At 35.1% G+C, this 25,541-nt stretch overlaps 2 long non-coding RNA genes across 2 annotated transcripts; one reads left to right on the forward strand and one right to left on the reverse strand.

Moving 5' to 3' along the window:
* Positions 1–10,869: 10,869 nt before the first annotated feature.
* Positions 10,870–16,322, reverse strand: LOC123529402 (uncharacterized). The gene is made up of 4 exons (XR_006682124.2): positions 16,194–16,322; positions 12,021–12,200; positions 11,517–11,616; positions 10,870–11,081 (listed from the first exon to the last, which is right to left on the reverse strand). It is a non-coding gene; the product is annotated as an uncharacterized LOC123529402 (long non-coding RNA).
* Positions 16,323–18,527: 2,205 nt separating this feature from the next.
* On the forward strand, positions 18,528–21,703 carry LOC128547858 (uncharacterized). The gene is made up of 3 exons (XR_008366709.1): positions 18,528–18,605; positions 19,223–19,475; positions 19,896–21,703. It is a non-coding gene; the product is annotated as an uncharacterized LOC128547858 (long non-coding RNA).
* The last annotated feature ends 3,838 nt before the right edge of the window (positions 21,704–25,541 follow it).

The following is a 25,541-nucleotide window of genomic DNA, read 5'->3' on the forward strand; positions in this document are numbered from 1 at the left end:
TGATCTTGTATCACCCGGTATGTTTGAGTTTTACAATGGTTAGAATCTATGTAAGACGCAAGTCGAGCTAGCTCGCGATTGGTTAATTTATTTCGGCTCCCTCGTCTTCCTTCAATAATGTTCAAAAGGGGTCGTCTCTTTTTCTATCGTTCCTTAAATGTCCAAAGATCTCTCCCTCCCTCTCACTACTGAAATAATGTCCAAAGAGGTCATCTCCCTGTCTCGTGTTCCTTCAATAACGTCAAAAGTGGCCGCCCTGTCCCTTTCTCGCGTTCCTGAAAAATGTCAAAGAGATCATCTCGCTTCCTCTCGTTCCTTTCACCTCTCTCACTGTGTCTGTGAAATGATATTGTCAAAAGGGATCCTATCACATCCACGCATCCTGACGTAATATCAAAAGAGATCCTCTCTACCCAGATGGGTTCCTCCGTGCTGAAATAATGTCCAAAAACTCACTCTCCCTCTCTAACGTAGCAGAAAAGGATTATTCCTCCTTAGTGGTTTTAAAAATATGTCCATAGAAGTTCTCTTCCTGCAATTTCGGGTAGGGCCCTCAAAATTTACTTTTGACATACCAGGAAAGGTCCATGGGTAAAATTTGCATACCTTATGCTTAAACTAAAATTATCGACAAATAGTTTTGTTGACTGATGGACTAACTGACGACACATAAGTCATCGGTAGACACTATAAATTATTAACTCGCGCTCCAAAACTAGGCACTTAGTGTCTAATTTGAGGGCAATACCAAAACTACTGACAATCGTGCTGGAATATGACCAGTATACAAACTTTGTACAAATTTCTAATTTACTTTATCCATTTAGCCCTTGACTTTCATGCACTTCCATAGTCGAGAAATCCAAGAGGTGAACACTGCATAAAAGTCTCCCCTTTGTATGGTCTTAGAGTAAATGAAAAAAATATCACTTCCAAGTGTTTGTTCGATAAATATTTGCGCCTAGCCAGCATCCTTTTTAGCTTTTGGAAAGAGGAAAATGTCACAAGGATTTAGATCTGTTGAATAAGCGGGATGATTGATTTGTACCACTTTTTCAACTCTCAGAAACTTGTGAACGATGATGGCTAGTTTGTGAGCCGCAGCGTTGTCATGGATCAACTGGAAACCACGAAGTCCAGTCCTTGGACACATTATTTTGTATTTTCATTTAACAGCTTTCTGTACGTTGTCTCTGTAAAACTTTCCAGTTCCTGACTTTCCTGGCAGTGTAGGAATTTGTACAACAATATCTCTTGAGTTAAAGAAATTGGAATACAATTTTTATTGGACACGGTTATTTTTGCAATTATTGCTGTACGGTCATCTTTTCGCAGCCACTGTAAGTTGTCAACGCGAAGAGTGTATTCAAATCTCATCTCCTCTTAGGGGCTGTGACATTGTGCGATCATTCGACTTTTAGAACTTTGTCAGAGTTAATTTGGCACATATGACTTTATTGGCCATTTGCTCCCGATTAACATGTTAGGCACCCGTCGGACACAAACCTTTCTGAAACCAAAGTGCTTGGTGAGAATCTCACGAGTTCTCCCCATTGACATGCCAAGAAAAGACACTATCTCGCACACTGTGTTACTGGCGTCTTCATCAATTAGACATCTTACAGCAGCAATCTTCTTTGATGTTACTGCCAGGACGATCCCTGGCTTAAACCCCTTCTGTAACCGTTTTCCCTGATACTGCAGACTTTCCGTATGAAGAAAGCAGTTCACTGAGGTATTTCTAAAGAACAACGTACTTCAGTGTACGCTCTAATTTCAGATTTTTGTTCGCTTCCCGCTACAAGTATTTTGCTTAGTGTATACGACTATAAAAAAAAGTGGACGCAACTTGACCCCGATGGTTGACCTTTGTATTATAATACATAATGAGGCACAACCTATTATTGAAAAGGAGTCTACGTAAAACACGAGCTGCACGAGATAATGGAAATATAAATTTGTGTAATTATAAATTAGTGTATTAGAAAGTTTTAACTGATCAAATGTAAGTATACATACTTTGATACTACAAACTAATTCCATATAAATATATATAGATACCCTCATCACCCTTTATTTCTACAATGAAATAATCGATATGAATAATCAGCTGAAGGTCAACCATCGCGGTCAAGTTGCGACTGCTATACACTTGATATCAAACTAATTACATACCTCTTCTTTTGTTAGACAGAAGTCTATATTTTCCTGAAAGACCTCTTTGAACAAAAGAATTCTCGTGCAGAGGTCTAGGTGATCTGACCCAGACCTGAGCACGTGAAAAGTGATGAAATAGCATGTAACAAATGCATAAATATGTTTCAATAACATGCTTTTTATGGTGATGATTACCTAATAAAATAGTCAGTGGTTTAAATAAACGGATTTTCAAGAAAAACATGCACAATTTTATTAACATTTTTTGGTATTAAATGCACTTTACATGTATGCATGATTAAGATACCAAAATTCATAATTTCCACATAAAGATGAATGGAAAAAGTATGTATGTGAAATCAAAATAAGAAGTCAAAATAAAGAATTTTCCGCTCTACCACTGAGACAGACTAAAAAGTTATACAATTCACCAGTTCCCGGCATAGTCCACTCAAAACGTTATTTTCAGTCAATTGAATCTAAAGTAACACAAATTTTAGCAAGCAAATTGGTATCCCCCGCAAAATGGGTTTGTGGTGAGAAATTGCAAAGAAATATATCCGGCAAATAGTTAAGGATGTTTATAAGAAGCAAATAATTTCTTTGGTCAGGATCAATTTTACAGAAAGTGAATGTTTTAAGTGTACGTTTAAGTTTCAAAAAAAGAGAGTGGGTTTAGAAGGGGAAGAGATGTAACCAGGGCGTTGGGGTGACAGGGTGTGGGCACACAGATTCACATGTTGATAATAAATGTTTATGTGAAAAAAAATGAAAGAAAGTTAATGAAATTCTACAAATAGGTTAGTTTGTAATGTACAAATATATGGATTTTTAAAAAGCTAAAGGGTAATTACTCAGAAGTTTATAAAAAAAAACACGTCACAGGATAAGAAGCAGAAATTGCCATATTTATAGTACTTTATATAGAACCTACTAAGAGGCATAATTCCGTTGAAAATTGATAGGTCCCATTTCCCTTTAGTGGTGAACATGTTTATGAAGTTTTATTTAAATATTCCGACCCACTTCCTAGATATGGATCCGGACGGACGGATTTAAGTGACCTTTGTCAAATTATATAAAGTTTCTTCATGGACGCTTTAAGTAAAAGATTTTTAAACAGTTTTGATAATGTTTGTTTTTTTGTGGGGGGGAGGGGGGGGTGGGGTGGGGGGTTGTGCATAATTTGTTCTACAAAAATGAAAGTTATTTCATTTTCCGGGGTTTCATATTGCCTACCGGTATCGAAGTACTGTTTTGGTATGCTGGCGATAATTATCCTGCATAAATCTTTCAGGTAAAGTTTCATAGGGTACATACCTTTCTGGCCTTACATGTACACTATTTCCACTTCCTACAGCCAAATAAACTGAAGAACGAGAAAGATTATTACGCCATAACTTCTACGAATAAACGTACTTTTCTAAAAGTAACATAATTCCTTACATGAATGTATTCTGTATCAGGAAAATCTTTCTGTCTTCAAGTTAATTATACAGATGTTATGCCTGCGATACAGTTTCGTCAGAATCGTAACCGCTGGACATTTTGAGAAAGAAGACGGTATGTAAGTCGGATATCGAGCTCGTACATCGGCCTTTCTCTGATGGAAAGACCTCGTACTCGGTCGATATCCTATACATATCACCGAAACGGTGCTATAGTTTTCAATAAAACTTTGCAGATAAAGAAGTGATTCACGTATCATTCTGCATGTAAAACACGAGTTTCTTGCGTGTCAAACTTCTACGGAAGCGCTCGATTGTCATAATCTTTAGAATGATGACCATCGTATCTTCCAGGAAGCACAGTAACGTTGTGACAGCGTTGTTACAACGTTGTGCTGTACGTTGTGACAACGTTAGAAACAACGTTGTGACAACGTAAAAGTGTGGAGTCGTGTCAACGTTGCGACAACGTTGTGGCATAACGTTGTGTTGCAGTCAGATACAACGTTGTGACAACGTAAAAATGTGGAGTCGTATCAACGTTGTGACAACGTTGTTGGTTAACGTTGTGAAACCACCAAAATACAACCTACTTTTGACAGCTCATGTTTAAATAAATAAGCAAAACAAAATTTCAATTACATATTTTAATTCAAGATCTAATTATAAAATTTACTAAAATATTTGTTAAAGTTCAGAAACAACGAAAGTAATCCCTTAAGCAGTATATGGGAATACCGCACCCCTTGATAATACAATATAGTTTAAAGCATATGTAACAATTATTTAAATCCATCAAATACAAAAAACTTATGTAGTTTAACAATATATGATAATTCAAGTCCAAAATTATAAAAAGATTATGTAGTTTAACGATAACGATAATTCAATTTAATTAAATACAAAAAGCTTATGTAGTTAAACGATAACAAAATCTAATACAATGACATGCCCACAGGAACAAGGTAAATACAGACTTCATGAGCTGCAAGATCAGCAAAGGTGAACTAGAAGATGATTTTGAAGAAAAATGCATGTCACCCCAAATGCATAGTCGTATAGGCAAGAAGTCAATAGGGGACAGGAGTAAAAGTCAAAGAGACAATGATGGTTGGCTGCAAAAGGGATCATCTACTTGGCAAGTCCAATCATCTGACTAAGTTTCAAAATTCTGGACTTAGTGGTTCTTAAGTTATGAAATGGAAACTGTTTCTCATGTTCAGGTCCAGTGACCCCCAAAATAAATAGGGGTCATAAACTCTGCATGTGCAATCATCCTATTATGTTTTAACATTCTAGGTAAAGTGGTTCTCAAGTTACTGACTGAAAAAAACATCTATGCTGTACCACAAAAAGGTGGTCTTGGTTTTTCCATATGATCAATTACAAAAAAGTTATTTATAGTAACAACTAAGGGAAGTTAATCTTTAAAAAAAAAATCCGCCCCCCCCCCCCCCTCAAAAAAAAAAATTGCAAGTCCACACAAAAATCTTACCAGGTAGAGACAGGTCAAAATACATCTCAGAATTGGATGTATCATGCATGTTGCACTACAGAAAAGTGATCTCCATTTTTCCCTACGACTAGTAATGAAAAAGTTGCAATATAAGGCGTAAACAAAAATTGTTTCCGGTATCCCTACCTACCCTAAATTTTTGGCCCGACCCTAAATGTTTTTATGGCCTTTGAGAATATTTTTTCAACTTTTTAACAAAAAGTTGAAAAACTGCACTTTTTATGTTTAAAACATGGCCAGTGATGTTAGAAAACAACTTACTGATGCTCTAAAGGCATAACCTCCTTATTTGTATCCATTTTTTGACACAAAAATAATTTCCGAAAAGTCTCCCTTAATAAAAAAAAAAATATTTTCCGACCTACCTACCCTAATTTTTTTGAGCATGTTACTGGAAACAAAGAAATTTTTTTAGGCCTAAACTATTTATAGTAACAACAAAGGAAGGTAATTCTAAATAAGGGACCTGCGCATAACACTCCGTCTCATGATGGTGTACAATTGTGCCAAGTTACATCAAAATCCCTCTATGCATGAAGAAGAAATGCTTCGGACAATGTTATTTTTGTATCTGAACTTTAGCCTCTAAGTATGACCTTGACCTTAGACCTAGGGACCTGGTTCTTGCACATGACACTGTCTCGTGGTGGTTAACATTTGTGCCAAGTAATATCAAAATCCCTCCATGCATGAAGAAGAAATGCTCCGAACAAAGTTTTCATTCTTGTATTCTTTGACCTCTAATTGTGACCTTGACCTTAGACCTAGGGACCTGGTTCTTGCGCATGACACTCCGTCTCATGATGGTGAACAATTGTGTCAAGCTTCATCAAAATTCATCCATGCATGAAGAAGAAATGCTCCGGATAGTCATTATTGAATTTAACCTTTGACCTCTAAGTGTGACCTTGACCTTCGAGATAGGAACCTGTGGTTTGCACATGACTCCGTCTCACTGAGGTTAACATTCATGCCAAATATAAACGAGATTACTCCATGCATGTCAAAGTTACAGTCTGGACAATCAAATCCGGACACACGCACGGATGCACATACTCTGAACAGCCCTAGTGACCTGGTTCTTGCGCATGACACTCCGTCTCATGATGGTGAGCAACTGTGCCAAGTTTCATCAAAATCCCTCCATGCATGAAAAAGATATGCTCCGGACGTCACCTGCCGGCCCGCCAGGGGCGTTCCCATAATACGTCCAATTTTTCAAACGGGCGTATAAAAAGGGCAATAATTCTTAGAAAATGATCCTTTATAGAGTTACCTCCTCTTGTCTAACAAATTGGGTCATCACAATAAATTATGTCTAGTATCATGACAATACCTATGATAAGATACTGGGTAATTGGATTGAAAAAAAAAAACTGAAAATTTAAGGTCGAAAAAGTGCAATAGCTCAACAAAAAAATCATTGAAAGTCACCTAGTCAGCAGAATGAGGTCACCACTGTAAAGAAGAAAAATACCTTGTTACATTGTATTGAAAAATTGGAGACTGACAGGCAGTAAGAGGTATTACCTCTGTAAAAACAAATCACAGGGTTACCTGCATTGCAATGAATAAAATGTGTAAAAGTGAACAAGTTTTCCAAGTTTCAAATGGTTACCTTTGACAGTTTTTGAAAAAAACAAAATTTAAGTAACGCAGACGATCAATAATTTGATTTTCTGATAAAAAATAGTAAAAGAATAAACAAAGAATGTGTTAGAATCAACTCTCTTTTGACCTTTGACCAAAGTGTGACCTTGACCATGGTTATATGGATGCAACTTGTGTGCAACACATCAGAGTGAAGATTTGCGACAACAAATTTGAAATTCTCTAAGGGGTCTCAACAAAAAGAGCTGTCTGTAAGACAGCGCGCTCCACTATTTGGCGATTTGACAGTAATATGGCAACTGGAGAGTCTTGCATCAGCTCGTGTTAGCGCGTTATATTATTTCAAAGTGTTTGCCGATTTGATCAGTCGTGATCAAATCAACAGATGCTTACTGAAGTATTAAACTGGCAGTACAGCCAGTTTAACATTAGATATTGACCCCATTGATCAAAATTTAATGTTGAAATGTTGTTTGGGCCATTTCTCAACGCTGAAAAAGGATCTTTTGATCAAAATTTAATGCTGAAATGTTGACGGGGTCAATTCTCAACATTGAAAAATGACCCTTTAATCAAAATTTGATGTTGAAATGTTGACGGGGTCAATTCTCAACGTTGAAAAGGATCTATGGGGTCAATTTTCAACGTGGTCAGTATTTAATGTTACACTGGCGTGTAATAAACCGAATCGAGCCCATTTTACAACAACTGTTGATTTCTCAGACTTCCAATCAAAAATTCATTGCTTTCCTGTGTAGAAAATACTGGTAACATTATTAAAAAAGTACCATTAGCATTATACACAAACGATCAAGTTTTCTTATTTCAAAGCATTTGCTGATGATCAATTGTGATCAAATATGCTTACTAAAACGAGATCTCATTCAGTTGCCATGTGATGTTGGCGAGATTTGCTCTATACGCCTTTCAAGTTGCCAATCTATTTTTCTTTGGTATAATATACAAGTTTGTAGTCATGCTGTGAAATATTAAACATTACCAACTTTTAGTAACATCTCTAAACCGATAAAGCGGGGCAGATCTACCTATCATAAAATCAATAAAACCAATAATCCAATATCATCGCTACCAAACGGATTCGTTGATTTCCGTACTAATTGTTGTTGTTGTAGTAACACGGGGGCAAAAATCGATAGTTAACAGCTTTGGTCATTATCTGATGCATTTACAGGCGGGCGGTTTTCTATATGATATACCTGAATGAAGTTTTAATAATTATTAAAGTGAAAATCATTATATAATACTTTATTAATTGTCAAATAAAAGTAATATTTAAGAATATGAATATGTTATCTGAAATATTTAGAAATCGTTACATTTTATACATCGAACACATAGATTTACTTTCTTGTTAATACATGAAACATCATGCTAACATATATATATTTACAGAAAAGAAATATTTACGCACAAGAAACTGTCTGTAAATAAAATAAATATTCATGAATATGAACATGTTATCTAAAATATTTAGAAAGCGTATATACTTCCTCTATACGCGCTTTCTTTCACATAACATATTATGAACATTAGAGTATGAGCTTTTGTTTCTAAAATATTTTCAAAATTCTAAATCACTAAGTTTAAACGCTTTTCGATTTTTATCGTAAAGGGTAGTAAAACAGCAAGTTCTCATGTATTTCCGTAACATAAAGTTTGTCAGTAATTAAATTTTGAAGCCTTCATAAGAAATATAGCTTTTTTTTCAAGATATCTAAAAAGTATTTTTGTTGTCGAACGATTTGGAGACCAGTCGCTTTAAAGAAAAAGAAGTATAGAAATAAAACTTATACTTTTAAAAGGAAATACTTAACCCTTACCATGCTGGACACGATTTGTTCTTCCTTTGCGATCGGTGCAGATCATGATCAGTCTGCATGGATGTGCAGGTCTGCACGGATGTGCAGACTGATCATCATCTGCACTGTCTGCCTTCAACCAGTAACTTTTTGGTATGCACCCTTTTCATAGTACTGTCCAAATTGAAAGATTGACAAGTTTATTATTGTAATTTAGCATGGTAAGGATTAAGCTTCTTATATCGTGCCTAAATAGAAATATCATATTTGCGTGACTTGAATAAATACTGCTCACAAATACTACTACCATAGTATACTTTAACTATAAATATATCGTTACAGGAAAAAATCAACATTAAATAACAATAACTTAATCAATATCTCAATTTTAGAATAGCAGACTTACTCAATTATAAGTTTTTTCGTGAAATTTGGGCCAAGAGCTTTACTCAGTAAATATTTACGGAACAGCTCTATTAACGACGTGAATTCTAAATTTGTACTGTCATACGATTCATGAAATAAGTGTAAAAATCGTAAAAACAGAGTTCCTGAAAGAAAGGGAAAAGACTATATAAAGACAGAAGAAAGTGAAATAAATATATTAAAACGCAAAAACCATAAAACCATAAAAATACCTATCACTTGTAGTAAGTGGGGTAACATATTTTTATGACCCGGCTTGAAACAACACTGAACGGATACTGTTTACCCCTAGGCAATATTGTAATACACAATAAAAGTCAAAGGGTAATTTTAAGATATTTGTTACAATTAAATTATTTTATGCTTGATGTGATTGTGTGCAATCTTGGGACTAAAACAAATAATAGATATCGCATTTTTTTAAACGAATGATTTAAGAATGTACCAAAAACATGCATTAATTTAAGAATACAGAATAATATATACAAAGTAGATTCGGAAAGAAGCAGAATTATCAGTTCATCAAGGCTATCTTTCAAATTAAAGTTTGGTCAAATTATGAATAATAGAAAATGATTTTTTTTTGTTTCAAAATTATTTAGAAAAATCCCATATGAGGAAAAAAAGTTGACCGCGTTGGAGATCGGACCCTGACCGCCGCGGCAATAAAAAAGTCACCAGAGGCAAAAAATAATATAGGTACTATAGGTATCTGGAAATTAATTATCGCTATATTTCTTAAGAATGCTTTGAAACTCAATTACTGACAGACTATATTTTACGGTAACACGTGAGAATTAGTTGCTTTAAGTATCTTTTTTTTTGCGGTGAAAATTAAAAGCATTTGTATATTTTATAAATGCGAATTGAACACTTAATCCCCCATAGCGTTATTTTAAACGACAGCAGATCTAGGTTTCGGAGTTTCTGAGTTCAACAATTAATTTGTTTTAATTTGTCTTATTACAATCTGAGTTCTTTGTTGTTTTTTTTTTTTTTTTTTTGTTGTTTTTTTTTTTTTTTTTGTCAATGTGAAGTTGCCTACAATTCATAGGCTTTGAGCTATAACAACTTGAATCGACAAAGTCAGGCTAGCAGACGACAATATTTTCCGTAACAGCTTCCGAGTACTTACGGATAACGGCGGAAAAAGCCGGATTTTTAAAGAAATGTTCACTGTACACACTAAAATGCAAAAAGGACCAAACAAACCGTTATCAAATTTAAAACAAATTACACATAACGAAAATTGAATAATTTTTCTACATTTTTAGGGGTATCGAATTTTTGATTATTTGCGGAAAATATCTCATTTTATCTGTTATATTTGAAAAAGTCAAATTTTTTAACCCGTTTCCTACAGAGTCTATATGAACTGAGGTGGGTCTATTTAAAGTAAAAAAGGACCAACCAAATATTAAAATATTTTTTAAAATAAATATTCATAATATCCGGAATAGATTAAACTTTAATTTGTGGGGTATCGAATTTTTGTTTTCCAAATAGAACTTTTTCTACTTAAGTTTAAGTGATTTTTTCCTTCTTTGTTTATATAGGCAAATTTATCGATTTTCCGATGGATCGATGTTACTAAAAGTTGGTAATGAGAGCGTGAAAAGTTTTTGAGTTAATTGAAGAATATTAAGTTATAGATCATTTTTTTTACTAAGATCCTTTATGAATACAGGCCCAGATCTAGTTTAACAATATCAATAATTTAAATCACTACAGTATGTTTTTATTGTATGCCTTCTTTTGGTTCATAAATATCATTCAGAGATCAGGCCATATGATTATCTGTATCGAGCAGTGAACTTGTTCACTTTCTACAGTATATAATCATGGGCCTATATCACCAATAATGGTATAAAACAAAAGCTCATGACGTCTACAAGACCGCTTCAAAGTTCTTTGAGTTATGTAGTTTGAGCAAATTGTCATAGCTCAATTTTGAAAACTGACATACTATCACACACACTAAAACCCTTGTGAAAACTTAAATCACACGCAAGTCCACATTAAAGACATTACAGTATATCTCCAAATCCTCTGGCTGACCGTCAAATCCTCCCTGCCTGCAGTAGCCGCACCCGTCACACCTTTCTGTAATAATATTGAATGTTTTTGTTTTAATATAATTCATTAAGTACTTGTGTAAAACAATGTCAGTGATAGAATGATTCTGGAGCAAAGACACATTATTTGTTTAAATTGTTTCTGAAACTTAAATTTATGTTTTAAGCAATCTTTAAGGATGAAGATTTGGTTCTTTAATTTTATATCAGTTCAACCATCCTGAATCCTGCAGTAAATTCTGAATCAAATTATGCTGGCCTTTTTAGTGCAACACCAAAAATAAAGAAGTTAAGCTGAAGATTATCAAGAGCTCAAGTTACACTGATCTTAAGATACATTTAACTGTAACCTAAGTCAGTTTGCCCTTCAAAGCAAGTGCTGTTTTAATGTTGTAAATTTTCCGACTTATCCAAAAAGCATCAACACTGAACAATAGAAAAGCAATAGAATCTATAAGCCTACCTTAAATTTCAATCCACCATTTTTGAATGGAACATGTTTCAAAAACAGCATCCTCAGCTTCTTTTTTTTGTTATTGTCTTATGAGTTTTCATAAAAGCATCTGAAAAAAAAATCATTACAGTGGTGTAAAAGTTGTAATCAAATTGCCGTTATCACAAAAAAGGCATCCACATTAGGCGCCATGCTCACATGTATGTTAATTTAAATCTTATATTCTATTAATGAAACAACAAATGAGATTTAAAACAGCTATTTAAATGGATTCCCGATTGATTATGTTTTAGATAAAACAACAAATGAGACTGAAAAATGGTTTGAGAACATGAGGCCCAGCTGAGTTTTTTCTTTTCTGAATTGTCCTAAAAAAATACCTGTCAATGATGATGATTTATGTTATCAATATTCTAAACATGTTTTTTTTTTAATTACCAAGCTACCTATCCTCTTTCTCTGGACATGTTAAAAACAAATTTACTCCACACTGTAACAGTATACAGAACTTACTCGATATTGACCTGCAGCCAGCATTGGGCTGCGGATAGGCATGCAGGTCTTCCAGTTTCTTTTCTCCTCTTGTTCCTTTCAGGGAATACAATGACCAAACCTTATTCGATCCTGTAAAACTCATCATCAGACGACATGTGATGTCAACATCTTTGCTACCGAATTGCAATAACATTGGGACTGTAAAAAGGAAACAAAACAGTTAAACTGTTGTAAATATGTAGGTCCAATCAGTTCTACAGCAATCGTATTGACAAAAGTAGATCGCATTATAAGAACAAGACAGTACTCACTGAATAAACTTTTTATGCCATTAATGGTATCAAATGATTCAATTTCAGTCATTAAATCTTTAAAATTTAAATAACTAGAGCTATCACTGAAGGTGATGAATACCTTCATATCATACGGCACCTAAATTGCTTATTTTCTGAAGACACTGACTTTAAAAAGTATCTCAAGTCAAGGTGAAGGTCAAAGTTACATGTAAATGCACGTGTTCCTTGCGCTCATGATGGTGATGTGCATGTAAAATTATTTGAAAATTTAGAGAGCAGTTTAGGAGACCTAACTGTAGATGGACAGACTGATGTGACTCCCATATATAGCCATGATACTAGATCTCTAGGTATGACGTACTTAAGAATTTACATCATGCAAAGCTTGGTATCTACATGCATTTATACCATCTCTCATGTCTTACTTGACATGAGGATCATACCAATTAAGGTATTCGCCACCTCTCCGTGTCAACAGGCCTGAAGATTGACAAAGAAACGTGAGATAGCTTTCAGATTTGAATTGGTTTTACTATGTATGACATACTTAAATATTTACATCATGCAAGTCTTGGTATCTACATGCATTTGTACCACCTCTCCTAATCTATCCTACTTGGCATGAGGATCGTAACATTTAAGGTATTCGCCACCTCTCCATGTAAACAGGCCTGAGGATTGACAAAGAAACACGAGATATCTTTCAGATTTGAATTGATTTATACGATGTATGACAAACTTAGGTATTTACATCCTGCAAGTCTTGGTATCTACATGCATTTGTACCACCTCTCCTGTCCTACTTGGCATGAGGATCGAACCATTTAAGGTATTTGCCACCTCTCCATGTAAACAGGCCTGAGGATTGACAAAGAAACACGAGATATCTTTCAGATTTGAATTGGTTTTTACGACGTATGACAAACTTAGGTATTTACATCCCGCAAATCTTTGGGATCTACATGCATTTGTACCACCCTCTCCTGTCCTACTTGGCATGAGGATCGAACCATTTAAGGTATTTGCCACCTCTCCATGTAAACCGGCCTGAGGATTGACAAAGAAACATGAGATAGCTTTCAGATTTGAATTGAATATTTTTAACCTATACTGTGTTGGTGTGCCGTAAAACCTAAATAAATTAATTAGTTTTACTATATTGTATGAAGTACTTAAGTATTTACATCATGCAAGTCTTGGTATCTACATGCATTTGTACCACCTCTTCTCAGTCCTACTTTGCACAAGAATCATTCCATTTACGGTACATTGTATTCGCCACCTCTCCATGTAAACAGGCCCGTGGATTGACAAAAGAAACATGTAATAGCTTTCAGACTTGAATTAGTTTACTATGACATACTAAGTAGCGACATGCAAATCTTGGTATCTACATGCATTTGTTCCACCTCTCCTGTCCTACTTGGCATGAGGATCGGACCAATTAAGGTATTCGCCACCTCTCCATGTAAACAGGCCTGAGGATTGACAAAGAAACATGAGATATCTTCCAGATTTGAATTGGTTTTACTATAGCTTTCAGACTTGAATTAGTTTACTATGATATACTAAGTAGTAACATGCAAATGTTGGTATCTACATGCATTTGTACCACCTCTCCTGTCCTACTTGGCATGAGGATCGGACCAATTAAGGTATTCGCCACCTCTCCATGTAAACAGGCCTGAGGATTGACAAAGAAACACGAGATATCTTCCAGATTTGAATTGGTTTTACTGTAGCTTTCAGACTTGAATTTAGTTTACAATGACATACTAAGTAGTGACATGCAAATATTGGTATCTACATGCATTTGTACCACCTCTCCTGTCCTACTTGGCATGAGGATTGGACCAATTAAGGTATTCACCACCTCTCCATGTAAACAGGCTTGAGGATTGACAAAGAAACACGAGATATCTTCCAGATTTGAATTGGTTTTACTATGTATGACGTACTTAGGTATTTACATTATGCAAGTCTTGGTATCTACATGCATATGTACCACCTCTCCTGTCCTACTTGGCATGAGGATCGAACCATTTAAGGTATCTGCCACCTCTCCATGTAAACAGGTCTGAGGATTGACAAAGGAACACGAGATATCTTCCAGATTTTAATTGGTTTTACTGTAGCTTTCAGACTTGAATTTAGTTTACAATGACATACTAAGTAGTGACATGCAAATATTGGTATCTACATGCATTTGTACCACCTCTCCTGTCCTACTTGGCATGAGGATTGGACCAATTAAGGTATTCACCACCTCTCCATGTAAACAGGCTTGAGGATTGACAAAGAAACACGAGATATCTTCCAGATTTGAATTGGTTTTACTATGTATGACGTACTTAGGTAGCTTTCAGACTTGAATTAGTTTACCATGTTTGATGCACCTAGAATTGACATGCAAGTTTCGGTATTTACATGCATTTGTACGACCTCTCCTGTCCCACTTGGCATGAGGATCATACCATTTAAGGTATTTGCCACCTCTCCATGTAAAAAGGCCTGAAGATTTACAAAGAAACCTGACTTAGCTTTCACACTAGAATGAGTTTATAATATAACCTTAGTACTGACATGCAAGTCTTCGTATCTACATGCACGATTAAAAGTAAATCTGTAGTATGTATTCACACAAAAGTTTTGTTTGCAGACGAGTATCGACATCTATATTTTTTTAGTAAATAACAGGTATCATTACTTATTCATTAGGAAATCTATTACCAGATGGTTAGAAAATCCTTGAGGATTTGCTAGCCGTCTGCTAAAGGGATCTTAGATCGGCTAAATCTCAGACTAGGCATTCGGAAACCCGGACGGCTAGACACATCCTTGTGTTAATTTTATTAATTCAATCAGGTTTTCTGAAAATTTATTTTCATAAGTACGCAGCTTATCTGAAGCTCTGATTTAATACTTATATAGTTAAAAATATAAATATAATCTGAAAAGTAGATCCCTTGGAAGCACCGAGAAAAAAACAATTTTAACAAACAGTGAAAATTGCAGGCTCAGTTTGATTGAGTCTGTTCATGAGCAGTTATGGATAATGCAACACTGCCCACGCCCCCTATCACCAGCTTAAGCAGTATTCAAACTTCAAATCTAAATCAGTAAATGAGTTGAAATCAATGATCCCGAAGGACCTGAAAATATATCAACACTGAAATGAAGTTGGGGCAACTTTTTTATGGCCGCCACACAGCACTTAACAAATCAAATCAATATTTATTTTATTGTCTGTAGATAAAATAACATTGTGCTGTTGTGCTGTAAATATAATCTGAAAAGTAGATCCCGTGAAAGCACTGAAAGACTTCGAAACAGAAATTAAATAGTTGCGGACGCATTGGTCGAAAGGGCTAAGACGCTTTCCTACGGAGGTGAAGGCCCCTGGTTCGAATCCTGGCTACTCCCACTGCGGTGTGTCCTTGGGCAAGGCACTTTTATCACGATTGCCTCTGTCGACCAAGCTGTAAATGGGTACCAGCAAATTGCAGGGGGTGAGGTATAATTGGTTTTAACTGTTCTTAATATAGGGTTGCAGAAAAGCTCTAGAGAGCTTATGTTAATTGTTTCACCAAGCGACGGTAAATAAAACTTACCTTTACCAGTGCTGAATATTATATGGAAAGTTTCTTGTTTAACAGAAGTCGGTGGGGTAGGGCAGCAATTTGCATTCTTTTTTTTTCTTTACAGAAACTAGACTTTAGGGTTTTTACTGAATAAATTTCATGTTGCTGTTAACGAACGCATATGTAGGTTATTTGATCTGCAACAAAATCTTGACTTGGCCCAAATCTTGGGATAACTTAAATTTGCGCCAAAATGAATTTAAGAATTATCAAGATAGATCAGAGTATAAGTATTATAATTTATATGTACTTACCTCAGTCTTACGTAAAATAATAGATATATCGATAGTTAATTGAAAGGAGATTTTATTCAGTTGTTCTAATGTGTAAAAGTATCACCGAAAGACACCAAAAATACTGGACATTCCTTTTGTAAACATGGGCGCGCATGCAGATATTCAGGTCTCAGTACATCCGAATCAACGTTTCTTTTTAAGAAGGAGATACTCAAAGTAAATTTACGAAAAAATATTTAAGTTCAATGATATTACAGTATATTCGACAACTTAAATTAAAATAAACGAAATTATAAATGCAAAATATAGATTCGAACCTATCGCTACGAAGTCAGCTTTACATAATGAAATACTACAACAACAACAACAACAACAACAACAAAATATTGACACTAAAATAACCTAATTTATTTCAAGAAACAAGCTTATTTTTCAGAAGTTTGAAGTTCAGGTCATCAGTATTTCTGATGTACCCTCATAAATACATAATTTGCTTAAGCCTAGGTATGATAGGGCGGGGGTGGGGTAGGGGCCGGGGGCATATTCTTCTAAAAATTGACACTCGCAGTAATATTCGGGAACTTGGACAGTATATTTCTCCTTTGAGCTGAACTGCTCTTTAGAAGAAGCTCAATTCTATCCGAAAATTTAAACATCTTTCGGTCAATAAATTTAATTAAAGATTTGGTGTATTCATGTATCGATATCTGAATTACAGTTTAGTCAAAACTGCAGGGATAAACTTAGAATGCATATGAAGGTTTCTTTGTGTGATTTTCTGTCAATATTGACAACTTTGAATTTTTGGAAAATGTGAAAAAAATAAAGTGATCCATCTGTATAAAATAATTTCTATGTTTTTAATCTAGATCTACATGCTAATGTAATGAGTGAAAAATTTCATTTTAACTTGTAGTTATGATTTAAATTGTAATTTTAACAGATCTCATACAACCAGTCTAAATAAATTTATACTGAAAAATCTTCTGGACTTCAGATTTATATGGATTGTACATATATTTACAGAATATCTATAAAAAAAAGGAGAAAATTCTAGACCTGCATACAGCATATGCTGTACAAATTATCTATAAAATTGGCATTGTTTTGCGGCAGAAGGGGAGTGGTGGTGTTGGAGACAAGGTGCCGGCTGCTTACCACGGAGACGTGGGTTTGAACCCTAATAATGGGTCATGACAGTTAACGTCCTCATTAAACGCCATTCCAACGAAGGTTTTCCCGGATACGGACTCAAAGCTTTATTCTTCACAATCGAGCGAAAAAAATTAGTATATAAGGGAGTAGCAAAGCAGTTCTTGTATGAGGCAGTTGACAGCTGCTGAGCAGGCGACCTCGATAGCTCCACTAGTAGGCAGGCTTTTCTAGGCAACTGTCAGTTTTGAATATACTTTCATAACTACTCTTTCACTGAAAATTGGCAACATTGTAAAAACGTTAATATAACGTTACCTTAACAACGTTGTGATTCAAACTTGAGTAAAACGTTGTGACAACGTTACTTAACAACGTTGTGACAACGTTACAGCACTGTTACGTACACAACGTTGTAGCCCAACGTTTGCACACCGTTGTACTAACGTTGTAGATTTTACAAGATTCAGATAAAAACTCAGTGTGTCTTTTTATAGGGTCTTTTCAGTACATTCACACATTGCTTGCATAGGGCTTTCTCCTATACATTTCAAATCACTACTTTGAATAGTTCTCAACGTTGTTACAACGTTGTCACAACGTTGTAAAATAACATAACTAACATACAACTAAAACACAACGTTGTCTTAACGTTGTGTGTTTGCTGGGCTTCTACTGTTTAATATTATCGGAGTTTTTCACGACCATTACCTGCACAAACTCGGTTATTTCCCCTAGATTACTGTAAGAACTATATTGGTTCGTAGACATCAAGTTAGGAAAGAGAATAACCAAACTAGTTATTTCATAATCATATTTCATTAATACGTTATCACTAGATGTCTTTTTCGGTCATTTAAACTTTTCATAACTTTATGTCATACACTGACGTGAGCTAAAACCGTAACATCCATATATGTCAAATATTTATTTCATGCAATTTATATCCAAAAATTTTTATGTTCATTTATGATTATTATAATTATGATAATTTGATCTTTTTATGCTAAGGGAAGAATGACCGTTGAAATTCTATCACGAGACGTTCCACACTTGCATACAAAATTCACAGTGCACATTTACAAAAATAAACTATGATTACATGTTGAAGACGGGGTATCAATTACCAATGTTCAGTCATTTTCTTCGAAATTGTCCAAATCTTCAGAAACAGTGTCTGTTAATTAGAATCTTTATCAGGGGTGGTATAGTACGTCATCAACAGGTGCGCGCCACACTTCCCGATGCGGCTTTTTTGTGTCAAAACATCTCGATTCGGTGAGTAAAGTTGCGATTATTACATTGATAACTAATAGATTCGGAAATGACATATAGTCGAAAGTACCCGCACATGCGTCTAGTTTATCATTTACGTTTGCATTTTTCAAGAAAGCCTTCCGTTTAAGAGAACATTCGTGCACAATGCACTTCATGGAAACACTTCCCTATTCACCACATCATATTATGTCGCATAACAAGAGTTTACATGCATTTCTGATAAATCCAAGCATTGACGGGTGTTCTTTTATGGTAAACAGATGTCAGTGTTACCTTGATTAGTCATTAGAATCTAAACTTTCCGAAAAATCAGTAAACTAAAATTTCGCCTTCCCGGTTCACCAACTGAATTGATGTCCTTCCCGGCTCACCAATTTCCAGCATGACTAACATCGGGCTGGTGCTCATGTAAATGTGATCACGCTTGCCTGGAAGTTCTATTAATTCGAATAACTGATTGTTAGAGTGCTTGCACTAGATGGTCCGTAAACTTCATTTAAGCATTTGAAGATAATATTAAAAGAACGAGGCATATCTTGAACATATGTTGTGTACTATAAACGTGCATATGTGTGATATAATTGTGTTCTATCATTTCCTTATATTTGTTATTTTAGGTACATGAAAGATGAAAAAGGAAACAAAACTTCTAGTCTGCATCAATGGAATTGTCATTATATGTTAAAAAGGATTGCTGAGTGATCGGCATGCAAGACATAATTGACGTATTATATTTTCCAAAAGCTGTACGACATAATATTTGAGAAGTGGAGAACATCCTCTAAAGGAATTACCCCAGACAAGGATTTCAACGCTCAACTAGGTCTCCGTACCAAACTTTGTCACGACTATGTCGGTTGCTGCTTGAAGGTATGGATATAAATAACTGATTTAATTTCAATAATGTTACAGTAGATAAACCTTAATAAGGGGTATAGTTAGATAGGCACTTCATCACATGATAATATAAATAGAAAGTATTTTGGAAACCATTAGTTAACTTGTTACTCTAATTTGTTTTTCATGGTAACTATATATGGCGTGTCATCGAAAATAGTCGAGTATGATGGCTTTGATTCCGAACTTGAGTAAAAGGCAAGACTCGACGAGACAAATAAGAATTTGCATTGATAATTATGCTAAGTAATTCAAAATTATACAGTTAAATTATTATCATGTGCTGTTTTTTAAAGGAGCAATCTTTTAATATATTTTTAAAGGTATAAAGTCGCACCAATGCAGTTTAGTTTTTAATGATATGCTACTATTTAATTTTGTTTAACGTTTCAGGGCCACGTGATCATCACAATTGCTCGGGAAAAATGAGAAATTACTGTATCGCGCCAACGAAATGTTCTTATTAAAGAGTTTTAGATGTGCGTAGGGAAAGACCAAGAGTGACTGCAACCGAATTATAATTACCACGTAGTAGAATGGGACATCGATTGAATCTACACTAGAAAACGGTTCAGGATTTAACATTTGACTAATGTTCAGATTTTGCTTGCAAATCTTAGTGCACCCAATTACATGTTAAAACTCGAAGTGAGCTTGAACAGTGGTAGAACAATTTTACTTGCAATGTAAATTATTTTGCTTTTCTTAAACTGTTTTGTTGTTGAAAATGTTGTTGTATAAAAGATTATTTAAAACAGGAAATTTTACTGATTTTTTATTTAAACGCTTACACAGTGGAAGCCGTTGTGACATAAACAATACGCACATACACTCTCAAGACATAGCAACATCTTCCTTTTTATCAGCTAATGTTATATATTTACACAAATCAACGAAAGTAGATTTATTACTTGATTGTAGCAATTCTAAATTTTATACACACTTATAAATACGAGTATAATGATAACGTTTCATTAACTTTGGACGTAATTCTTTATAACTCAACATTTAAAAAAATGAAATTCACCTTAAGTTTCATAAGATCGAATATCTGACACATTCTTTCCACAATGTATGCTTTAATTTTCTTCGATCAAAAAGAAGTGTACATCTCTATGTCACATATTCTCAACAATTGGAAATAGTCAGACACCACAGAAAGACATGAAGTGGAGATCAACAAAATCAGAATATAATAGGTCTTGAAACCATTAAACTGGTAAATGTTGAGGTTTTGCGCAACTACGCTAATTATAACTCAGAAATTTCATTAAAAACACACGCAAATTGATAAAGTGGCAATGTAGTATATTCTGTGAACGTTTATTGACCGAAACATAGAGATAACAAGAATATTAACATTGTTGTGTTTTACCCGTTATGAGCATTAGTGTCAACTACATTTCATACAAAGTTTAATACTGCTGTTGCCTTTCATCAAAATCTGTCAAATGTTATTTAGAAGAAAGGAGAGGCACTGACAAGACTCTGTGACTTCAACACAGACAGACAAAACAAAACATGTTTCAATAAAAATTCACAATTGTTTGGTCACGCAAAATCACATTAAATTCCGTTGACAAAAGCTGTCCATGGCTAATTATTGTACGGTAGTGGTCACACGTAACAGTGAGCTGTTTTAAACGGTGTCTGCACATATTGCCAGTGAATGAGCCTCAAACAACGACTACTTTTGTGGTCTTCATTTCTGACTTTTTCACAAACATCCACAACAAGCGGGTATTGTTCTTTCTACAATTCTGTTTTTTTTTACTTGTCATTTTATTCCCAAAAAATGCATGTATTACTATATGCAGTTTATGTTCATCTGTCTACGGATATCATACTGCTAAACCCCAAATGTTTAGCTTCATAATTTAATTCTGATAAACAGAATATCTCCGGTGTTTCTGTTGTGATCTGAAAAAGAAAGAGTAAATCTGTCATAATATAGCCCTTGAAGGTAAATTAAACACTGTTTTTACTGACATAAACGTTCATTGCTTAATACTAGTTTTGCTAGTATGGCAACCGAAGTACCATGCGTCAAAATAAATTGAAGGGCTACATATAACACGATGCCACACGGGCGGTGAGCCGGGAAGTGCATCGTTTTACCTGGTGAACCGGGAAGGCGAAATTTTATATTACTGATTTCTTTGAAACTATAGATTGCAATAATTAATTAAGATATCACTGACATCTGTTTGCCATAAAAGAACACCCGTCAAAGCATTTAGTCATTAGAAATGTAAGAAAACTCTTTTTATGCGATGTAATATGGTGTGGTGAATGGGGAAGTGTTTCCATGAAGTGCATTGTGCTCGAATGTTCTCTTAAACGTAAGACTTTCTTGAAAAATGCAAACGCCAGTGATAAACTAGAGACACATGCGGGTACTTTAGACTATATGTCATTTCCAAATCTATTCGTTACCAATGACACGGTGGGGAAACCAAGAATGCAACGTCATCAAAACCCAGCGCAAATGAGCTGACCACACACAAATTTACGTCGATTCAGGTCAGAAAAGTCTTGTAACTTTTTTATTACCACAGTTTTCGACTTGAGATAAAGAGCACCGTGCCCGGCCTGGAGTATACTATTCTGCGGTAGTGTTCCATGTTGTACGTTTAGCTTGGTTATTGCTCGAAAACGCGAACAGTTGGCAAAGAGGGTATGAGCTGTACCACACTTTTGTCTAAGAAAGTGAGTTTTGATCGTATTTTCATAAATTGAGGACAGATTTGACGCTCATTTAATATCAGTGACGAGCATAATAGTCAATCATTGTTTTATTCTGCTATTTTCAAGGATATCTGACGATATTTTTTTCAAAACAAACAACATTATTAAAATGAGAACATCCACACTGACGACTTTGTTGGAGAACATCCACACTCTTAATTACAATTATTGCATCTATGCTTCCTAAAAGCTATGTCTTAGGCAGTCAAGCTACGTTGTTCAACAACAAATGTCGTTGGGAAATTAATTTTGGTAAACCATCAACATTTACTTCCAGTCGTTTATTTACCCGGTAAGTCACATACTGTATGCGGAGCTTAAATTTGTTCACAAAATAATTTTGAATACTAAACAGGTAGCCAATAATTAGAAAAATAAATCTTCTCATTTCATTTAAATAATTTTGGCACCAATTACATACGCGAGATAACAAAGTATATGTAAATTTCTTTCGCCAAACCACAAACCTATACTTAAACACTACTATTAATGAACAATACGGCTCAAGCTCTATAAAATAGTTTGAAATTATTAAGATCTGCTAATATCAAAAGGTGTCCGCAACTAGTAAATTTATTAATACAGTTGTAACAGTATTTAATGTTTGAAATTATTTTTGTCCAATAGCATTGCAGTACATTTCAAATTATGGGAAATTTATTTTAATAAATCAGCATTTGATTGAAGTGCGATATTAGGGGCTAAGCTTCAGCCAGAAAACCTGCTCTGCGGGATCACTTAAGACAGTCACAGCGGAGAGAGAAAACCAAGGATGTGAGGAGTGTGGAAAGGCGTATAAAATACTGACGAAAGTTGAAGTCGTCACATGAAAATCTTTCCCGTATGTTGCCTAAGGTAGTTCTACAAGTTCTGATCCATTTGTTTTTCTTCACTGATTTAAAATTCGATAAAACTCCGATTTTTTCCAAATTATAGAATAAACTTGCAACTTTTGGCAAATGTAAATTGATAGCGTCATGTGACTTTTTCTGCTTAACAAAATGTTTTGACCTTAAGTAACATTTTGTAATATGTGCCTATAGGAAATCATCTTTTCAAAAGTAAATTGTCCCCAATGAAGCTTTTAATGAATCTTCTCAGTCGAAAATATAAGCTACGGTCTTACGTGTGCCTTTATTTTAGTTTATACAGAATTCATTTTAGGTCGATTGTGAAGGAAGTTCTACAACTTATATTATTCACTCTCGACCCCTCATTTCTGATAGGATCAATCTCCACGAGGGTATGAGAGAAGAGGCCAGTTTCCCTTTTAATGCTGAGCGCCAAGTAAGGAAGCTACTGATACCATTTTTCACGTCTTTGGTATGACGCGGCCGGGGATCGAACCCACGACCTCGCGCGCTCGAAGCGGACCCTCTACCACTAGGCTATAGACGTTGCCTTTATTTTAAGAGATCAGCGCATTTCAAGCTGATTTAAAGACACTATTTAGAACTATTTAATGTTCGAACAATTTTAATATCACGTTTTATCTTTAGAAATATAATATTGTTGTCATGGGATTACCATTCAATAAATGAATTTCAGTTCCGTATGCAGAACCAAGGCTTTAGTCTACGCAATGATAATACATTGTATGCCTTTCTGCCGGTTTATCAAATGTGCATAATCACCTTAAGTGATAATGCCCATTTTATGTATAAGGTTGGATTGTATTTGATATTTGAAAGAGACTTCCATTTGCTGAAATTAGATTTAAAATATCTTAGTTATAATATTTAGTTAAAGTACTAACTATCCGTGTTTTATGCACTTTGGGGCGGATATAGTTATAAACAAAATAACAATACAATAACTATTTCAATCCTCTATTTGCTTTGAAACTTTGTTTGCAGGACTTTTATGCAAATTTGTCTTGTTATCTTAAAATATTTTTTTTCCTAAGATGCAACCAATCTGAACACCGTGTCCTTATGCCACACTATACATAGAGATTAATGTTAGCCTAACATGTGCTCAGCCATTGCCATATGATTAGGCAGATCTATTTTAACTGGTCTAGACTCGAGGTGAATGGTTAGAACTGCTGATTGTATGTATAGACGACACTGGTTGTTGAACAACGTAGCTTGACTGCCTAAGACATAGCTTTTAGGAAGAATAACTCATGATAACTGCAATAATGGTAATTAAGAGTGTGGATGTTCTCCAACAAAGTCGTCAGTGTGGATGTTCTCATTTTAATAATGTTGTTTGTTTTGAATAAAATATCGTCAGATATCCTTGTAAATAGCAAAATAAAACAGTGGTTGACTATTATGCTCGTCACTGATATTAAATGAGCGTCAAATCTGTCCTCATTTCACGAAAATACGATCAAAACTCACTTTCTTAGACAAAAGTGTGGTACAGCTCATACCCTCTTTGCCAACTGTTCGCATTTTCGAGCAAAAACCAAGCTATACGTACAACATGGAACACTACCGCAGAATAGTATAGTATACTCCAGGCCGGGTACGGTGCTCTTTATCTCGAGTCGAAAGCTGCAGTAATAAAAAAGTTACAAGACTTTTCTTACCTGAATCGACGTAAATTTGTGTGTGGCCAGCTCATTTGCGCTGGGTTTTGATGACGTTGCATTCTTGGTTTCCCCACCGTGAATGAAATAATCGTAAGTTTACTCACCGAATCGAGGTGTTTTGACATAAAAAAGCCGCATCGGGAAGTGTTGCGCGCACCTGTTGATGACGTACTATACCACCCCTGTTTATATGGACTTGGGCTTAGTGTTGTTATATTTTCTGGTCCTTTGGGATACAGCAACACATTTAATTTTCTCTTAGGTCAAGGGACATGAGGAGTGTTATGCTTTTCATTGCCACTTACGAACAGACTTAACGAAACCAAGTATGCTATAGGTTGCTTGGTTGAGTTTTATGCTTGGAAAGGATTGCCTTAAAGTTTTAGTTTTAATTCTTGTAAAAAGTCGGGGCATTTTAAAATATTAAATCAAAGTGCTATATCGTGACAAGAATAAACGTCGGCTACTTATTGTAATACATGTACTATTTTGTGAAAGTAAGGTTGCGATCCGCCAAAGCCATAACAATTTATTCAACCTTTTTATAACTGGATTACATAAGAACCTCATTCCTAAAAGGGGACGGGGTTTCAGAAAAGTATTGCAATAGAGGTCTTAAGTGGTGACCTCTGCTAAACTTTGATGAGTGTAGGTCACTCTCAGCCGACTGGTGGGGTGGGGGGGGGGGGGTGAGGTCGCAGGCCTTTGGCTATAAGTGCCATGCTTCTTTAATTACAGAACGAAGACGC

Source organism: Mercenaria mercenaria, chromosome 13 (assembly GCF_021730395.1).
Source record: "Mercenaria mercenaria strain notata chromosome 13, MADL_Memer_1, whole genome shotgun sequence".
Lineage (NCBI taxonomy): Eukaryota > Metazoa > Mollusca > Bivalvia > Venerida > Veneridae > Mercenaria > Mercenaria mercenaria.